At 41.8% G+C, this 21447-nt stretch overlaps 1 protein-coding gene across 7 annotated transcripts in view; it reads left to right on the top strand.

The window, feature by feature from the left end:
- Nucleotides 1-21447, top strand: part of LOC142023218 (S-adenosyl-L-methionine-dependent tRNA 4-demethylwyosine synthase TYW1-like) — a 189490-nt gene that overhangs the window by 92544 nt on the left and 75499 nt on the right. The window lies entirely within an intron of this gene.

The raw sequence follows: 21447 nt of genomic DNA, 5'->3' as shown, positions 1-21447 counted from the left end.
TATCTTTCTGGTATTTCCAGGTTGCAAGTTCTTGCTGTACTGCATAAAGCAGTTGAACTCTGAGCCAAATTCACTGCAAGTGTAAGACCTGCATATACCAGTTATAAATTTTAGGCATAAACTTCACAGTTTTCCTTCCATCTGACAGAACCCTACTGATCTAACTTGGCACTGTGTGGATTAACAAGATCTGTGCTTTGTGTACATGTTTTCTTTTGTCTTTCTTATTGCAGCACTCTGAAAAAATGCCTTTGTTCCTATTTCTGGCACAACTTTACATACTGCCTCCGGGACTGAGCAGATGGGAGATGCTATTTAGTTTATATATTAAGCTTTGCTGCATTCCGAGACTACAAATACTAGGCCTCTTTCTGCCAGATTTACATACCTGAGAAGACCAATTAACTTCAATGGATTTACAAAGGCTTAGTCCTGCAAATGCAAAGGAGTAGCTTTCTCCTGTGCATTTCTCTTGCTGGCAGCACTCGTACCAGTAAAGGTACTTGTGTGAGTGCCAGTATATACAATAATCGTGTTACACTCAGGGTGAATCCTGGCTTTAGTGAAGCCTGGGGGCAAAATTCCTGTTAACTTTAATGGATCCAGATTTGTCCAAAAAAGGGGGACATATTGGTGTATTAAGGAAATCTGACTTTGACTGTGAGAATGTTTCCCTTGACCTTGGTTATGTAAGGTAGATTTGCTGTTGAATTTCTGCCTGTGATCAGAATCTTTCCCTCACAAAGAATGAAGGTGTACGTATTGGCAGTTGTATTCATAGAGCTAAAAATACTTTTCGTCAAGGTGAAGAGGAAAGGGAATGGGGAAGCCAAGCTGATTGCTGCTTTTTTCCCTCCGTAGACAGATTTGGGTGTTCTTGTATCACTGACAACACAGGAGCCTCCTAATAGCAGCCAAGGTTGACTATATTCTCTATCAGCAGTGAGTTCTAATTTACATGCTGCCAGGCCAAAATATTCAAATGTCCAAATCCCTTAGGAAGCATAGGCATTTTAGATAATTTTGTAATATTACACATGGTTGTGGTTGTGTGTGAGGAGGTTAGAAACACATGCAGAGATTTATTAAGAAGAAGGCGCTATCATGTTTTCTCCTCAGAGTGCATACTTTGGTGTCTCTGAGATTAGGCACAGTTTCATAGGACTCTGATGAATGAAGTGTGGTGAAAGCTGATGCCACTTCCTGAGATCTCAAGATACATGGTTCATTCTTCACAGAATCATAGGGCTGGAAGGGACCTCAGGAGGTCATCTAGTCCAGCCCCCTGCTTCAAGCAGGATTGACCCCTACTAAGTTATCTCAGCCAGGACCTTGTCCAGCCAGGACTTAAAAACCTCAAGGGACGGAGAATCCACCACCTCTCTAGGCAACACATTCCAATGCTTCACCACGCGCCTGGTGAAGAAGTTTTTCCTAATATCTAACCTACACCTTTCCCTCTTCAACTTCTGACCATTACTCCTTATTCTGCCATCTGACACCACTGAGAATGGTTTCTCACCCTCCTCTTTAGAGCTCCCCTTCAGGAAGTTGAAGGCTGCTATTAAATCACCTCTAAGTCTTCTCTTCTGTAAACTAAACAAGCCCAAATCCCTCAGCCTATCCTCATAGGTCTTGTGCTCTAGACCCTTAATCATTTTTGTTGCCCTTCGCTGAACCTGCTCTAGCAAATCCACATCCTTTTTATACTGGGGGGCCCAAAACTGGACACAATATTCCAGATGTGGCCTCACCAGTGCCAAATAAAGAGGAATAACTACTTCTCTAGATCTGCTCGAAATGCTCCTCCTAATGCACCCCAGTATGCCGTTAGCTTTCTTGGCCACAAGGGCACACTGTTTACTCATATCCAGCCTTTCATCCACCATAACCCCTAGGTCCCTTTCCATTGGACTGCTGCTGAGCCAGTCAGTCCCCAGCCTGTAACAGTGTTTGGGATTCTTCCGCCCCAGGTGCGGGACTCTATACTTCTCCTTATTGAACCGCATCAGATTTCTTTTGGCCCAGTCCTCCAATTTATCCAGGTCCCTCTGGATTCTCTCTCTACCCTCCAACATATCTACCTCTCCCCCTAGTTTTGTGTCATCTGCAACTTGCTGAGGGTGCAACCCAGTCCCTCATCCAGGTCATTAATAAAGATGTTGAATAACACCGGCCCCAGGACCGAGCCTTGCAGCACTCTGCTTGAAACAGACCGCCATCCAGATATTGAGCCATTGACCACTACCCTTTGGGCCCAACCATCAAGCCAGCTTTCTATCCATCTTATAGTCCAAGGATCCAATCCATATTTCCTTAACTTATGGACAAGAATGTTGTGGGAGACCGTATCAAAAGCCTTGCTGAAGTCAAGGTATATCACATCCACTGACTTCCTCATGTCCACAGAGCTTGTTACCTCATCATAGAAGCTGATCAGATTGGTGAGGCAGGACTTGCTCCTGGTGAATCCATGTTTGCTACTTTTGATCACTTTCCCCTCTTCCAAGTGTTTCAAAATGGATTCCTTGAGGATTCCCTCCATTATTTTCCCAGGGATTGAGGTAAGGCTGATGGGTCTATAGTTCCCTGGATTGTCCTTCTTTCCTTTTTTAAAGATGGGCGCTACGTTTGCCTTCTTCCAGTCATCCGTATCTCCCCCGATCTCCAAGAGTCTTCAAGGATAATGGCCAAAGGTTCAGCAATGACCTCTGCCAATTCCCTCAGTACCCTGGGGTGCATTAAATCCAGACCCATGGACTTGTGCACATCTAGTTTTTCTAGATAGCTCAGAACTTGTTCCTTCCCCACAGATGGCTGCCCTCCACCTTCCCATACTGCATCATCTAGGACCGTCATTGGGAAGATGACTTTGTCCGTGAAGACTGAGGCAAAAAAAACATTGAGTACTTCAGCTTTTCCTGCATCATCTGTCACTAGGTTACCTCCCTCATCCAGTAATGGCCCCACACCTTCTCTGATAACCCATTTATTGTTCACATGCCTGTAGAAACCCTTCTTGCTACTCTTCACATCCCTTGCCAGCTGCAGTTCTAATTGTGCTTTTGCTTTCCTGATTACTGCCCGGCATTCTCCAGCTGTATGTTTATACTCCTCCTTAGTCAACTGTCCTCATTTCCATTTCTTGTATGCATCCTTTTTGAATTTAAGGTGACTAAGGATTTCCCTGTTAAGCCAAGCTGGTTGCCTACCATGTTTGCATTTCTTACTACGCAGCGGGATTGTTTGTTTCTGTGCCTTCAGTAAGACTTCTTTAAAATACTTCCAGTTCTCTTCAACTCTTTTCCCCTTCATCTTCATTTCCCAAGGGATCCTGCTCATCCGGTCTCTTAGGGAGTCAAAGTCTGCTCTTCTGAAATCAAGGGTCTGTATGTTACTGTTCACCCTTCTTCCTTTCGTCCGGATCCTGAAATCTACGATCTCATGGTCGCTGCAGCCCAGGTTCCCCCCCCACTTCTATTTCTTCTACTAGTTCTTCCCTGTTTGTGAGCAACAGGTCAAGTTGCACACGGCCCCTGGTCGGTTCCTTCAGCACTTGTGCCAAGAAGTTATCCCCAATAGTCTCCAAAAACTTCCTGGACTGTTTGTGTGCTGATGTATTGGTCTCCCAGCAAATGTCTGGATGATTAAAGTCTCCCATGAGAACCAGGGCCTGGGATTTGGAAGCTTCACTAAGCTTCCTGAAGAAAGCCTCATCTATCTCCTCTCTCTGATCTGGCGGCCTATAACAAACACCAACTACAATATCACCTCTGTTACTTCCACCTCTAAGCTTAACCCAGAGACACTCAACTGGATTTTCCCCTTCCTCATACTGGAGCTCTGAGCAATTATACTGCTCCCTCACATAGAGCGCAACTCCTCCTCCTTTTCTCCCCTTATTCTTCAGTATGGATGTTTGGATCGGGAAGCAATGATGCATTGTGCTGAGAAAAGCAGTGCTATTAATCAGGAAACAGATCACAAGTCCTCAGTTTTACACATTGCATTCAGCTGCCATGGTTTACATAATTCCTCTAGGATGTAGAAGGGATCATATTGAAGTTGCTACAAGGTCATTGCTATTAGGAATCTATAGTGGATTTTCATCTCCTGTGCTGCCAAAAAAAACAAACAAACCCCAAACCTCTTGTAAAAACTGACATCAAATGCCTTTCTGTGTGTGCTACAACTTTGTTTGGGTCCCACAACAGAGAGTGTGGAAACCCTGGCATAGCAGGACTGTCCTGGAGCAGCAAACCCTCGAAGATTGGGGTCCCTGGCTCTAGGACACACTGTGGCATGGAATCAAGTATCGGAGGGGTAGCTGTGTTAGTCTGGATCTGTAACAGCAACGAAGGGTCCTGTGGCACCTTATAGACTAACGGAAAAGTTTTGAGCATGAGGATTTCACCTGAACCCTAGCAGGCTGGGTTTCACCTCTAGCTTGTCAAACCAGACTTGCTTTCATGAGAAAACTTTGGTTCAATGACCTGATATTTTTCTGAATAAATCATTTAGTCAGAAAATCTCTGACCAGCTCTTATCAGGATATCACTTCCCAGTGCAAGCAAGCGTGTAGTTTCCAGCTGACATTGAGATGCTGTTTGGAGGCATAAGTCTTGCTGTCTCCAAAGTAATCTTTATTTTAATGGTGTCTCTGATATATTTTCCAGTCTGAGATATGCTTCCTGAGAGGTGTGATTTTAGTTCAAGATAGCTGATATATACTCACGAAGGATTATTTGTTTTGGATCTAAATATATATTCTGAACATGTCTTAAGCACATAAGAACATAAGAATGGCCATACTGGGTCAGATCAAAGGTCCATCTAGCCCAGTATCCTGTCAGCCAACAGTAGCCAATGCCTGGTGCCCCAGAGGAGGTGAACCGAAGGCAATGATCAAGCAATGTGTCTCCTGCCAGCCATCTCCTGCCTTCGACAAAAGGCTAGGCACCATACCTTACCCCTTGCCTAAAAGCCATATATGGACCTAACCTCCAAATATTTATCGAGCTCTTGTTTAAAGTCTGTTAGAGTCCTGGCCTTCACAGCATCCTCTGGTAAGGAGTTCCACAGGTTGACTGTGTGCTGAGTGAAGAAGAACTTTCTTTTATTAGTTTTGAACCTGCTACCCATTAATTTAATTTGGTGTCCTCTGGTTCTTATATTATGGGAAAAGGTAAATAACTTTTCTGTATTCACTTTCTCCACACCATTCATGATTTTATATACCTCTATCGTATCGCCCCTCAGTCGCCTCTTTTCTCGACTGAAAAGTCCCAGTCTCTCTAGCCTCTCCTCATATGGGACTCGTTCTAAACCCTTAATCATTTTAGTTGCCCTTTTCTGAACCTTTTCTAATGCCAATATATCTTTTTTTTGAGGTGAGGAGACCACATCTGCACGCAGTACTCAAGATGTGGGCGTACCATAGTTTTATATAGGGGAAGTAAGATATTCGTCGTCTTATTTTCTATCCCTTTTTTAATTATTCCTAACATCCTATTTGCTTTACTGACTGCCGCTGCACACTGCGTGGATGTTTTCAGAGAACTATCCACTACAATTCCAAGATCCCTTTCCTGATCTGTTGTAGCTAAATTTGCCCCCATCATATTGTATGTATAACTGGGGTTATTTTTCCCAATGTGCTTTACCTTACACTTACCCACATTAAATTTCATTTGCCATTTTGCTGCCCAATCGCTCAGTTTGCTGAGATCTTTTTGAAGTTCTTCACAGTCTGCTTTGGTTTTGACTATCCTGAACAGTTTGGTGTCATCTGCAAACTTTGCCACCTCACTGCTTACCCAATTTCTATAGATCATTGACGAATAAGATGAACAAGATTGGTCCCAGGACTGACCCTTGGGGAACGCCACTAGTTACCCCCTTCCGTTGTGAAAATTTACCATTTATTCCTACCCTTTGTTTCCTGTCTTTTAACCAGTTCCCAATCCATGAAATGATCTTTCCTCCTCTCCCATGATCACCTAATTTACATAAGAGCCTTTGGTGAGGGACCGTGTCAAAGGCTTTCTGGAAATCTAAGTATACTATGTATACTGGATCCCCCCTGTCCACATGCTTGTTAACCCCTTCAAAGAACTCTAATAGATTAGTAAGACATGACTTGCCTTTACAGAAACCATGTTGACTTATGCTCAACAAATCACGTTCCTTTAAGTGTCTGACAATTTTTTTTTCTATTGTTTCTACTGATTTGCCCGGTACTGACGTTAGACTTACCGGTCTATAATTGCTAGGGTCTCCTTCAGAGCCCTTTTTAAATATTAGTGTAATATTAGTTGTCTTCCAATCATCGGGTGCCGAAGCTGATTTAAAGGATAGGTTACAAACCACTGTTAAGAGTTCCGCAATTTCACATTTGAGTTCTTTCAGAACTCTTGGGTGTATACCATCCGGTCTCTTGTGACTTGTGACTGTTTAGCCTATCAATTAGTTCCAAAACCTCCTCTAATGATACTTCAATCTGGCACAGTTCCTTAGATTTGTCACCCATAAAGGACGGCTCAGATTTGGGAATCTCTCTAACATCCTCAGTCATGAAGACTGAAGCAAAGAAATCACTTAGTTTTTCCGCAATGGCATTATCTTCCTTGATTGCTCCTTTTAAAAAGTACCATTTTCCAAAGAACAGTAAGGGACAGGTATCAACTAAGTGATAAAATAATTTCCAATTTTAAATATGCTTCTTTCAAGCATCATGTCTGAAATACCCATAAAAGCTCACTCCCCACTTCATCCTGCCAAAGATGATGACTAGTTGATCAAAAATATCAAGGGGTAATTTCCAGTGGGTAAGTACCTTCCTGGGGAGAAAATGCCAGTTACTAAGGGAATTTCAGTGGAGTGGTGAAAGGCATAATAATATCTAGAGTCTGGAAGTTAAAGTCAGATAGATTAAAAATAGAAATCTGATACTCTTACCAACAAGGGTCATGAATTACTGGAACAAACTACTGAAGGATACTCCATTTCTTGGAAGTTTTTAGCTCAAGTTTGAATAAATTTTTGAAATGCTGTAGTGAAACCCAGGGCATTGGGGGCTCAGTACAGGCATAACTGGATGACTTTCCATGGTCGGGAATCTAATTTCCCCTTTTGACCTGTAAAATCTATGGGCTTGATCATCATAAATTGTACTGGGTGAGGTTCTGTAAGATGACAGCTGCTGAAAATTAAGGACCTGTGTGTGATGCATGGACAGTACAAATCTTGTGACGTGTCTCGTTAAAAGGATGTAACAGTTAGTTCAAAGGCTGGAGTTGACCCTGCATGGGGACCTCAAGCATAATTTGGCTCATAGTCGGTCAGCTGCTTTGGGGCTGAAAAGTGGCACAATGATTTAGCTAATTTTTAAGGGAATACATTTTATTTTATGGTAAGTGACTTCCATATTTGTACACCAGAAGCTATAACATTATCCTGAAGAAAAGAAGAAGTAGGTGCCAGCAAAATGTCAAGATCTTAGTTTGGGGTCCATCATTACCCTATGGTCCCTGTGTATGCACACACAAATGTTTCTTTGAGAAACTAATGCAATCAGTTTTTGAGCAGGGAGCTGTTTGCTCATAAAGGAAATTCATGGAGGTGATGAATACGAGACTACAGTATAGAAAAAAGTCAATTTTGTGAGCTTGACACATTCTGCAGAATTCTTTTCCGCCTCTGCATGGTGCTACCTCTTTGTCATCTTTAGGAGCCCCTTGGTACCTCTTACTTCTCCATATCCTTGACTTAATCATCATAAATCGTTTCCAATGTGCTCAGTACGCTGTACTTTAAAGTACTTGCTGTGCTGCCAGACACCAAGTCGGTATTATAGTACTGTTTTAACTCCAGTGCAGGTGCCAATGTTCTCTTAAACAGATTAATACATTGGGGAGGGAGCAGAAGGGAGCCCAAACCCTATGTTAATATAACACTATGGCCCTGCAAGAACTGATGACAAAGCAGGACATTTACCTGTCCTGAAAAGGGTCATATGAGCTTAGGAATTCCTTAGTGAGCCTTTCCTCTGTTCTATCTTTCTGTGGGATTTAGAGCCTAAATTTTACATTTTTTCCATTCTTCGAGTTGTTTAAAATTTCATTGGGAAAAGGGTCATAGCTCTTTGCAGATGTAATACTGTGGAAGTTCCTCATCTTCAGTACACAAGAATGTCCTTAACTCTGCTTAACTGGGAACTTCACATACTGAACAGTCCGAACCTTAAATTCGATGCTATACTCCCAGATCCTGCCAGGATATTCTCACACATAGTTAGAGCTGTGTTCCATGCATGGAATCATATTTAGGATTGGTGTTTGCAGACCCATTTGAAGGATCAGAGCCTCAAAATATGAAGCAGCACTTAACCATCAGTTTACCACCTTCTAACTCTATTTATGACAATATTTTTATGTAATTCCATATATATAATATTATGTATATGGAGGTGCCTGCACCCAGATTTCAAAATTATGCACATTGTGTCTGTTATTACTTACATAGCTTTTCTTTTAAATCTGGTCCTTACTGAAACTTACTTTTTTGTTTCGTGTGTGTGCACATGGGCTGTGTCTATACTATAAAAACAACTTGGAAGTTGCTTACTTCAGAGTACAACTTCGAAGTAAGCAACTTCAAAGATGAGTATCTACACACACCTTACTATGAAATTAAACTAGTGTGGACACAGTCTTGATGTTTGTAAATACTTGCACTCTAGGAATTACATCTTCATTGTGCTTTTGTGCTTGTGCTCTATTGCATAATTTATGACAATTATAGCTTTTATGGTTGCAATAATTTTGATTTTTTTCTTTTTTTGCTGAGATTATTTTGTGTGGCTAAGGGGGAAAAATTTTTGTTCATTAGGTTGGAAATCCTGGTCTTTGTTTCTGAACCAAGATATATATTTTTAAGGAGACTATAAAATAAAAAATTTGCTACAGAAGTTGAAATCAGTAATCCATTTTGCCACTGTAAATTTAGAAAAATCTGCCTCTTGTGCACAGTAAACCATCTCTTCTCCACCAGCTGTTTGCTAGCTTTAATGATTCTGTTGACAAGATTTATGGATGTAATCATTGTGAATTGGAACATGATGGAAGTTACAATGTTTTATGTTAAATGATCGTCTCTGAAATACTTTGCCCTCTTTCAGCATGGCATACTGAGAAGTATAAACTGAAAGAATCCATATCAAAAATATCTGGGCTTCTGAGAGAATAAAAACTTACTCTTTTTTCTAACTCTTCTTCATTCCCTTTTTCTTTCTACAAGCATTTGTAAAAAATGCATTGCAAAATCAGACCTGTTTGAAAGTACACATCGTTGGTCTGTAGTGGGATACCTGGAAGTCTGAAATTATGAGTAATTACATTTTAAAAGACTAGTTAAAGATCGGTAACAGAGGGGTAGCTGCGTTAATCTGTATCCTAACAAAACAAAAAGCAGCAGTGTAGCATTTTAAAGACTAACACAATAATTTTGAACAGTGTTCGTGGGGCAGACCCACTTTGGATCTGGAGACAGTGCTGTACTCGAAATGGCATGATGGTTTTATAACACAGAGATTAAAAAAAATTTGAAATAAAAACTGACAAAGCAGATAGATAGGACAGAAGCTTCAGGGGTGGGCATTGCTGTCTTGCTTACCAGGTCAGACTTCTTTATTTTCCTCTGCAGAATTGTTAATGTGTTGCCTTACATGGAGCTTTTCAGCGCATCTCAAAGTGCTCTGCCAAGGAGGTAGGCCTCATCCTGTTTTACAGATGAGCAAAATGAGGTGTAATGACTTGCCCAAGGTCACCTAGCTATCCAGTGCCAGATCTGGGAACAGAATTAAGCTCTATTTATTCCCAGACCACTAGACTACGCAGCCATCTAGAACTGATGATATGGCATTTACCCAAACCAGAGCTTTTTCCTTTCAGAAGAGACTGTCTCACTGGATTGACTTGAGAAGCCGGAGTTCTGTTCTGATGCAGACGTTGTGTGACCGTGGCGAAGCCCCTTAATTTCTTTATCCATAAAATGGGGCTGCTGGTACTGATTGTTAAAAAGCACTGTCAGGTCTTTAAAAGAAAAGGTTCTATGCATGTATGTATTTGTTAGAACTGTTGCAGGGATAGGTGGAGACTGGAAAAAAAATCCACAGCAAGGGTAAAAAATATAATCTTTGGTCAATGTGTAGTCTGTTTGGATTGTAATTGTTGTTTCCATATGAGTCTAAATTGTGCTCTTAATTATGTTGAAGCTACAAAGAGATGGATTTTGGTTATTTGCTTTTACATATCTAAAAAGGACTTTACACATCACACTGATGCAGTCCAAAGCCAGAAGGCCAGTTTCTGGGATGTGTGATGGTAATATTTGTGGTGGTGCTGTTCTGGATTATACCAGTGGAAATGAGAGCAGAATCTGTCCCTAAACCTTCACTTTTGTCGGGATTGCCGGTGAATTGAGTGCCAGTTTGCTTGAGTTGGGTTCATCTCCTTGCAGCCTATAGTAAGTAACTAAAGCCTTAATCCTGCAAAGAGAGTGCTGTGTATGGAGTCTCATGCAAGGAATATATGCATTAAATAGTTCCTTTATTGTAACTGTTCATCCAGTTAGCAGTACATAAGACCAAAACCTGCTCCTGGCTTTGTCAGACATTTGTTTTCAGGACAGCAATCAGAGCCCTGCATGGCTATATGAATTGTGATCTTTGACCTCTCCAGCCACACCCATCAGCTTTAGTAACTAACATCTTCTGAGGGCACCTGGGGCAGTTCATTTGTAGTCTTGTTGACTTTTCAGGATTTAGTGCCAAATCCTCTTTTTTCCTTGGGAGGTCGGGGGAAAACCTCTTATTCAGTTTGCTATTCTAAAGATTGGCGGTCTTTCCCTGCAGAGATTTTCAGAGCCCTTTATGAAGCTACTATATTTAAGAATTATTTTCCAGAAATGAAACTTGTGAATTCCTCCTCATGAAAACTTAACTATGTTGGGCAGAGTAGAGTCATCTTGGAACTGGAATCTCTGAATTAGAGGCTGTAAACTAATTTCCAATTAAAGGTGATTTTTTTTTTTTTAAAATTAAAGCTTGTCAGCATATTTCAGTTTAATGGGTTGGTTCAGCTGCTCCAATTATTGGTCAGCAATGTCTAAAGGGAATAGCAGTCAGTTTTGTGACTATCTTTAATGGCATTGATTTTTTTATATAAGGACCATGTTAAGTACAGTAAATTCGAAAGGACTGACATGTATTTTGTTCAATGTTTCCCTCACTGTTTTCTCACCAAATTGCCTGCATAATCTTGCTTTTTGGTTTAAGAATAAGAAACTATGGGAATTTATTAAATTGCATATGATGCTTTTCACAAAAGAAAGTTAGATGCACATCAAAGCAAACTGATGATCATGGAATACGGAATAAAAGATAAACTGCCCTGAGAGACTGAAAACATTCTGGAGAGAGATTTCTGTGGCGGTCATGAATTTTGTAAAGCACTCCAATGTATTAGAGTTAATTGCATAGTAATTATCAGAATTATCAGGTCCTTTTTCTGACAGTGTCTAGTATTTGATGTTTGAGAGGACACATCATGCTAATACCTGACCGCAGCTTTTTTTTTTTTCTAGCCACTGAGCTAGTTATCACCTTGGGGCTTGAAGCCCGAGGATTTATAACTCCCTGTAAATACACATGTATAAGAAATCTTTGGGTGTTTTTCTTTTTTTATATAAAAGTCAAATCTTTTTTTAAAATTCCACTAATTTTTTCAGCAATGGATTCTGCAGTTTAATTTTTCATTCTGTGTGTAATAAAAAAGTCAGGATTTTAAAAGCAATTGGCTTAATATTTGTACAAAACTTTAGAGAGCTTCTATGTCTCCTGAGTGCTAATGGTTTTATTTCAAAAAATAAAAAAGGTGTGTTTTTTATTTTGCAGTCATTTAATTACAGGAAATCTTAGGGATGATGCATACAATCCTGTTTTTAAGGTTCTTTTTAGTGGCTGCCCCCTTCCATAACCTCTTCCTAATAATATTTATTAATAATTTGTATTTATTGCATTCTGGGGTCCAGTTCAAAATAGCGAGGGGTGTCACTGCCTGCCTTATAACCCTGAGTGCCTTAAAATGCTCTGCTATCATGGTTCTCTTGTTTAGGTGCCCCAGCCCAGCATCCCACTTTGCACTGAGTGTCTGCAAATTAAGCAGTTCTGGTCGAGGAAGTCTGGTTCCAGCAGCTTGCTTGTGACATGTGGCAAGATGATCCCCAAAACACTCCCAGGCCTGATTCTCCTCTACCCCTGTAACCATGTGTTCTGCAATGTTCAGTCCCCTCCGGGACCATGCAGAGAACAATTAAAGTTCATTGTTCCTTTAAAGTCAGCAGATTTCCACCTTAACTGGAGTTGACATTTGCTTTAACTCAAACACAGCACTGGGCTGGTTTCGATTAAAAATAAAACAAGTTTATCAACAAAAGGAGATTGTATCTGAATTCACTTAAAATCCTAAGTATATGGTTGGAAGGGGTTACATGCAAGCAAAAGTGAAAAGTGTTTTCTACTGGCAAAGACTTGAACACAACAAGCTAATTCAGGATAGCTTCCTTGCCACTCATCCTTCAGCAAGACAGCTGGCTAAGCCCGCTTGGTCAGGATCTCTCACGAATTCCAAAGTATTCTGCTTCCTTTTCATTTGGGTAAAATATAACTTGGGGTTCTCTGCCCATTTCTTCATCCAGTGACACTTTGAAATGGGTTCTTCTGAAGGTTACCCACCAAAGTAAAGTTAGTTCAAACTGTGGGGAAGGCAGTATGGTGCCTCTTGGGGAAGGAAGTTTCATGCTGATTCCTCTCCTCCCCTACTGCTTGCTAAAATGCTAACTGAGGTGTTCCCTACAGTTTCTTCACCCTGTTATCTTGATAGTCCTGTGTACCTTCCCATTATCTCTTAATGAACCTTCGTGATGCCTGCTAGATGGCAGAAGCATATTCCTTCATCTAGAAGAGGATAACTTTAGCCTTGGTTAGCAGATATACTTTGATAACATAATTTCCAACGTATTTGTCATTTTGCATTTGTCCTCTGCACATACGTCACAGAATAATATTGATGAGCATTGTGGTGTTAGCTTTCCTATTGCTATCTTGCCTAGTGCCTTTTAGATGCCGGTTGTGACACCAGTGAACTAGGGTGCACTGAATGGATCAAGCCAAGTGAAAATCACTTACCAATAGTAATGTGCACCTTGCCCTTTCGCATTGGAATGCTGTTAGGGTGACAGCATTGTCCTAGCTTTTCTAACTTCTGAACTGCCACGTCTCTCCCATTGAGTTCCTCAGTGGAAGAGGAATGGATATGAATGGAGATTCTACAGTCAACATTTTGCTACTTGTGATATTTTATAAAGTCTGCAAATTTGTCAGCCAAATGGGATCGGGCAAGGAAAATTAGAAACTTAAGACAAATAACTTAAAATTATTATTCTTTGTGTTACAGCACCACCAAGAGGTTCCTGCTGAGACCTGGACTCTGTTGTGCTGTGTATGTGAGCCTGTCTTAGCCCCATGGGCTGTATAGCTTAAATAGATGAAGAGTGAAAAAGAAAGTTTAGGGATGGGAAAGCAAAGTGACTTTGCTCAAGGAACGGAATTCATGTCTCTTGACTCACAACAGAATGCCTAGCAACCTTTCTGTGGTTGAGAAAGGAAAGTCTCCAAAATCACTGAATGGGCCATTTTCTCCAGTTAGTGTACACATGAATATGAAAGTGTATGCTATAGAGACACATTTATCCTTTTCTCTCTGGGGGGAAAATGCCCCCACTTGAATGGCCTATGGTAGACATATTGTTAAATAAATAAATCCTGTACCTTTTAAACTTTCTCTACTAGCAGAGGAATCATAGTTCTGATGAGCAGGATGGAATTGGTTTCCTCTATTACACCCAAAAGAGTGTTCTTCAGTGAACATGTATATAAGAGTGGGTTGTTTTACAGTAGGTGCAATCTTAATGATTTCTTCTCATAATTTTTTAAATCTAAACATCACTAGTTAAGAAAAAAACAGTCTGTGCATTCTGAATTGGGAAATGCCCTTGTATAAGGATACATCTTGCATAAATCTATTATTCAGATTCATTAGTTATACTTAATCATTTCTCAGCACAAAGGTGTGGTCTAAATCTTCTCTTTAGCTCTACAACTTCTGGCTTTTTAATGGTAACACCAATATTCTGTGCTGTCTCTTTTAAAAGAAGTGGCTGGACTTTTTTTCTGATTTGAGCACTCAGAGGCCACAATTCCTGAATATGTAGTTTGCAGTAAAATCTGTTTAGCCAGAACTTCAAATAGTAAAGAGACTAGCAGTTGAAATACAATGTGGAGACATGACATTTTCTTGTAAGCTGAAGCACAGGTGTCCAGTGTCTAAAATGACTGTTTCCAGCCTTGTAATAAGCTTACCTTTTGACTTCCTCTTCCTGTGTGTGCCTTAATTTAGTTACACTAAGCTGCTCTTTTCTTTGTGGGCTGTCATTTTGCAAAAGATCCTAAGGCAGTGGGCATTTGCTCCCACTGAATTCAGCATAACTTATTCACGTCATTTGTAAATCCCAGCCCACAACTGGGAGAGAGTTAAAGAGCCAAGGTTTTCAGCAGTGATTATTTCCTCAGATTTGGAGAGCTTAATTTTGAGATGCCTTGATTCAGGATCAGACTCCGTGTGTGGAAATTTCATCTTGAACCGCCGAGTCACGAACCCAAAATCTTAGCCCAGGGTTTTAATAATGTGAAATGCTCATTGAGTTGACCTATTGGGTACATTAGAAACTGCATGGTTTGTGTAGGCTACAACTGATTAGAGTGGTCTTCTGTAAGTCTTGAACAGGTTTGAATTTCTGATCACTACAAAATGACACGTGAGAAGGCACGCAACTACCTAGATGCCTCTGTCGTGCTGAGAGTCCAGATTAGAAATGTTCTTGCAAAAGAGTGAAGCTGTTTCCTATGCCAGAAACACAGGGAGAATAGTGGTTGTAGTGGTAGTGGCAGAGAATGGGCGCCATATTTCAGGAAAGACATGGACAAATTGGAGAAGATCCAGTGAGGGGCACCAAAAGTTATTAAAAGTCTAGAAAATCTGACATATGAGGGAACATTGAAAGAAGTAGTTTTAGTTTAGTCTGGTAAAGAGAAGACTGAGAGGGACGTGATTACGGCGTTCAATGTAAAAGGTTGGGAGACAAATTATTCTCCTTCACCTCTGATAGGACGAGGAGCAGTGGGCTTAAATTGCAGCAAGGGAAGTTCCTAACTGTCAGGGTGGTTGAGCACAGGAATAAGTGGTCTAGGTAAGTTGGGGAGCTCTACTAGGGGAGATCCTAAAGAGTACAGTACACCCCTGACTTACGCAAATTGAACTTGCTCGTTTCTTACCTTAAAGCGAGTCAGATTGGTTTCTGGGAGTCAGCAGGAGCTACACCAGCAGCTCCAGCCCTGGAGGATCCCAGCAGCCCCAGGGCTGGGAGCTGGCCTGGTGCAGTGCTCTGCGGCTCCAGCCCCAGGGAACTGCTGGCTGTGGGAATCCCCAGGAGCAAAGGGGCTATGCTCAGCTGGCTCTCAGCCCCTTTGCTGCCAGGGATTCCCCCGGCTCCCGCAGTTCCCTGGGGGCTGCAGCCGGTGTGCCTGGCTTTCCCCAGCTGGGGTAGCCAGGGACCAGACAGGTACAGCAGCGCAGCTGCCCCCCCTTCACACCCCTTAGCTTCTGCCATTTGGGGGAGCCAGGGACCAGATTGGCACAGCTGCTCACCGGCTTCCCCCAGCTGAGGGAGCTGGGTGGTGGCGTGCAGCTGCCACCCAGCTTCCCCCAGCCAGAGGGCAGACCAGTTCAGTGGTACGGCTTTCCCCATCTGGGCGAGCTGGGAGCTGGAGCCAGCAGCAGAGCACTGTTCCACCCGGCTCACAGCCGCTTTGCTGCTGCGTCTCCCCAGCCTGGCAGCTGCCTGGGGCTGGAGCTGGTAGAGTGCTTCACCCTGCCAGCTCCCTTCCGCTGTAACCTGGGATTCCCTGGCTGTGATGGTAACTCCCTGGGGGGTGGAGTTGGCAGTCCTGCCCCCACCTAAACTTGTACAAAATTCGACTTATGCCTGGTTCCCCAGGAAAGTAATTTGCGCACAAATCGGGGGTTTAAATAGACACTTCAGAGATGGTTTAGGTGGTGCTTGGTCCTGTCATAAGGGCAGGGGACTGGACTTGCTGACCTCTTGAAGCTCCCTCCAGTTCTGTGATTGTGTTTTACCCAAGAGGCTCTTCAGGCCATTTTGAAAAAGATTGACTTTGCCTTTTTTAGAACTCTCTGATTAATTCTTAGTGGATGAAAACTGTGGTGTATTTTGTTTTTCCCTCACTGCTCCCCTTCCTTTGTTGCCTTTACTTTTTAGTTCTTCTTTTCTTTTTTGCCTTATTTTTGGGGATGGAGAAACCTTAATAAAGTATAAAATAATAAAAAGAAATACCAGGGGGAGGCAGAGATGTTGCAACTGCAAAATGTGACTTGACAGATCAAGTGTATGTAGCATCAGTGGCGCTGAACAGCTTCAAGGGCAAATTAGGTTCTGCATTTTGCATCCTAGCAGGTTTGGAGGCAAACTGCTCCCCATTTGTTTTACAAGAATATGAATTTGGTAATTAGATCCTAATGCTAGTCATTCTTTTGGATTTGCTCCTACCACTTGCATTTTCTCTCCTACTGTTGCATTAATGAGCAATTCCTTATGATCATGTTCTAAATATTTTAATTTAATTTGTTGTAAAGTCACATATGGGGAACCTGCTTATAGCCAACTCTGATGGAGCAAGCCTCTAAGTGAAGTAGAGAAATCCAAAATTGCCTCAGTGCATAACAACGGGCAAATGATGGCTCAGATTCTAACATGTGGCCTTGTAGATTTCACTTATATGAAAGTGCTTGTGGCAGTCTGGCTTCTAACAGCAGTGTCTTTCTACAGGAAAGCCAACGGCAATTTATTATAAAAATTCCTCATAGTTTGGGACAGAGTCCCATCTGACAGCTTCAGGAGACAGACAATGTTCATGTCACTTCATTGAGTCGTGCTACAGAGGCAGGAGCAGGACTGTGTCCAGATGTGCACAGCTGGCATGAGAAATCTTTCCTCTTTGTCAGGGTCCCAAACTGGGCTCCCCCTGCTGTGAAATCATCATAGAACACTAGGACTGGAAGGGACCTCAAGAGGCCATTGAGTCCAGCCCCCTGCCCCAATGGCAGGACCAAGTACTATCTAAACCATCCCTGATAGACATCTAACCTGTTCTTAAATATCTCCAGCAATGGAGATTCCACAACCTCCCTTGGCAATTTATTCCACTATTTGACCTCCCTGACCGTTAGGAACGTTTTCCTAATGTCCAACCTATACCTCCCTTGCTGCAGTTTAAGCCTGTTGCCTCTTGTTCTATCCTCAGAGGCCAAGAAGAACAAGTTTTCTCCTTCCTCCTTATGACTCCCTTTTAGATACCTGAAAACCGCTATCATGTCTCCCCTCAATCTTCTCTTTTCCAAACTAAACAAGCCCAATTCTTTCAGCCTTTTTTCATAGGTCACATTCTCTAGACCTTTAATCATTCTTGTCGCTCTTCTCTGGACCCTCTCTAGTTTCTCCACATCTTTTTTGAACTGCGATGCCCAGAACTGGACACAATACTCCAGCTGAGGCCTAACCAGCGCAGAGTAGAGCGGAAGAATGACTTCTCGTGTCTTGTTCACAACACACCTGTTAATGCATCCCAGAATCATGTCTGCTTTTTTTGCAACAGCATCACACTGTTGACTCACATTTAGCTTGTAGTCCCCTATAAGCCCTAGATCCCTTTCTGCTGTGGTCATTCCTAGACAGTCTCTCCCCATTCTGTATGTGTGAAGCTGATTGTTCCTTCCTAAGTGGAGCACTTTGCATTTGTCCTTATTAAACTTCATCTTGTTTACCTCAGCCTATTTCTCCAGTTTATCCAGATCCTTTTGAATTATGACCCTATCCTCCAAAGTAGTCGCAACCCCTCCCAACTTGGTATCACCTGCAAACTTAATAAGCGTACTTTCTATGCCAATATCTAAACCATTGATGAAAACATTGAACAGAACCGGTCCTAAAACAGACCTCTGTGGAACCCCACTAGTTATACTTTTCCAGCAGGATTGAGAACCATTAAGAACTACTCTCTGGGTACGGTTATCCAGCCAGTTATGCACCCACCTTATAGTAGCCTCATCTTAATTGTATTTGCCTAGTTTTTTTATAAGAATATCATGAGAGACCGTATCAAATGCCTGTATGTTGCACAGAATAGTCAGGGTCATAGGGAGTGTCCATGCTGAATGATCTTCAGACCCATCGTGTGCTGGGGAGTAGACCCCCCAGGTCACTTCTAACTATCTGGATGCCAAGGTGAGTAAGCAGGGATAGGGTCATTGGATTTAAAACCAGGTGGCTGCATCAGATTAGGAGTTTTGACAGCTGATCTACTAGTAAAGGTCATGGGATGGAGGTAGAGCTGATTTGTGCCCTGCTTTTGGATCAGTAATTCGATTCCCATTTTCCAGCTCCTGCTTAGCTTCCTGTGCAATGCTCACTCTGGGTGGGGAGGGGAGGAGAATTAGGTGAGTTTCACCCCAAGATCTGAAATGCTGGGATCGGAGATGGATAGGTCAAATGTTGCCATATGCAACAGAGTCTCACAAAGCTATTTGAAACATATATTCAGGGCCCAATTCTGCAGTGTACCAAATGTCCTCTTCTCCCATTAAATCAATAGGGGGATGAAGAGAACCCAGCATCACGTTGGATATGGCTCAGTGTTTTCCTACAATGCAGCTGGAAAAGTAATTTCCAGCTTGGATAGGTGTAAGTGAGCTAGTGTAAAAAGTAGTGTAGCTGTGGCAGTGCTGGCTGGCTTTGGCAGACTAGCTTCCCAAGTACAGTCCTGCATAAGCACTTCCAGGAGTGCTTAACTAGGTCCTAAATGAAAAGTGTTTGAAAGTGAGGTTATACCAGCAGCCAGTGGCAAGACGCGATCAGTGTTCCCTGTAAGCTCTACGCGCCCAGGAGAAATTCAAATGCAGAGCATCCACATGATTGGAAAAAATCCACACATGGATGGAAAAGATTGGAGGGAACATTGTACACAATTTCTGTCTAGCTCCTTTTCACCATGGATTTAAAAGCACCTTGCAACTCTAAACGCAGGCACAATTCCATTCAAGTCTGTTCTTATCTAGGGCCTCCTCCTGCAGACGTGCATGGTAGTAACTTCACTCCGTTGCATAGGTTTAGCGGAGTCAGCTGAATCAGAGTAAGCTTTCAGTCCTAGATCGTATTTTCTTGCTTGTCCCTAAAGCATACCATTGACACTATATAGGCATTGTATTCTTTTAAAATCCTATGAGCATTCTGACAGGGCTATGCTTTTATTAGGATGCTTAATTAAAATTTTAAAGCCCATTTAGGTATTATAATATTCATTATCTTAGATTGTAACTATTGGAGTAATATAATTGTATTACAAAGCCAGCTGCCTTCAAGGATCTTTTAATCATCAAGACATAAAACTTATTTTTCTTGTGCTATATTTTAGTTACATTCAGTGGGCCGGAATTACTGCAAATTGGGTCTTTATTCTGTTATTTTACATAAATTAGACAATCCCCAAAGAAAAATACTCATAAATCTCTTGGTTCAGAGAATGGTAGAGAGGTATTCTGGAAGGTAATTATATTTTTTATGGCAGATTAATCTGTATTGTGGTGTTTAGCCTTTGAAGCTGCTCTGCTGATTTGTTGCTTTCCTGTTGCTTAGTGTGTTAGTCCTGTTCCTTTAACCACAATATTAACTGTCATACTTCAGTCCGTTTGACAAGCTGATGTGCTACAGCATTAATTATATATAACATTTATTATTTCTGGATTATTGGCTGTTGCTTTCAGTGAACCATACCCATGACAAAGCAGAAGTCTTGTCAAATTGTGAAAAACTTTCATTTTGGTGGGCACCATGCCGCATAGTTTTATATGATCTTGGTTTCATTTATTCTGTCATCGTCAGGAATATGTAAAATGTGGTTACTTTCCTCCCTTCCCAAACGTTCCCAGTGGGCATATAAAAAATAAAAAGTCCCAACATTGCAAAAGATGGTCTTTGCATAAGAGCGTATAAAATCCATGCAGAGCTGAAAAGTCATTTTCTTTGACGAAGGTTGTTTTTGTTGGTTTTTTCCCCCAACAATAGGAACCTAGACCAAGGCTCCAACTCTTTAGCTGGACAGTCTAGCTGGGTATACCCCCCTTGGAGTTCACAGCCAAGATAACCTGGGTATAATACAGTAATGCTCTGCTTTGCCCTTGAGATGGAGCCTTATAAACAGGAAAAGAATGCTGAGCCAGAGATTGGGATGTAGAAGGTAGGCTGGCTGATAGAGGATGGCCCCCCCCGCAACGTCGTGGTCCTGTAGACTGTTTTGTTGACTATCCATTTGGTGGCTCTGAATCAGAGGCCTTCTGAACTGGAGTAAGTGACTCATCCCCACCTCTGACCTAAGGAAAAAGCATGCGTGACCTCTAGAACAATTAGGGTGTGTCTAGATTGCCGAGAGCTGTCAGCAAAATATACACAAATTGTACAACGGATTTGTGTATCTTTTCATAACAGTTCTGTCGGGAGAGGCTTTTCTGCCATTTGGCCTGTCCACACAGGGACAAATGTTGGGGGAAAAAATAACCCTGAAACATCCCTTCTTCCTCGTGGAACAAGCTTTATAGGGATGTTGACAGAATGCTTCCGACTGGCAGATTTCTGCTGATAGCTATGCAGCCTGGATGCATGCTCTGTTGACAAAACTTTTATCAACAGAAGCCTGCAGTCTAGACATCAGCAAAGAAAACCGGGAAGCCACAGGTGGTGGTAAAGGGTTGAGGCCTCCTTAAAAGGGACTTGGGGGGTAGTTTTGACTTTCCACTTCCAAGATCTATTACGTGCTTATAAGTTAAGTGGTCTGATCAACTGTCAAAAGTGCTGGGCCTCCATCAACTGCTTATTTAGGTTCCTAACTATTTTTATATAACCCATTAACCCTGGCTTTCATTTACCGCTACACAGGATAATTTCATGTTGCTAGATTATTCTCACGTCCCCTTCCTGCCTTCCCTGAGTGGGAAGTTCCTCACTTTATTTGTCAATGTACTTTAAATGTGACTGTTCAGTAACGAGGATGTTATTGAGTTATGCAGTGCTTTTGATCGTTAGCTTTCAAAGTACTTCACAGGGATTGAAACTCAGGGGCAATTATTTTTAATGTTTCATTTTTAATGACATTTTCATAGTCTTAGACTGTACATACCATGTTTTCATTAAAACTTTGCAGTA

The sequence above is a fragment of the Carettochelys insculpta genome, chromosome 19 (genome assembly GCF_033958435.1).
Source record: "Carettochelys insculpta isolate YL-2023 chromosome 19, ASM3395843v1, whole genome shotgun sequence".
Classification (NCBI taxonomy): domain Eukaryota; kingdom Metazoa; phylum Chordata; order Testudines; family Carettochelyidae; genus Carettochelys; species Carettochelys insculpta.
Note: the sequence above shows the minus strand (reverse complement) of the source record. Positions and strands in the feature narration are given on the sequence as shown.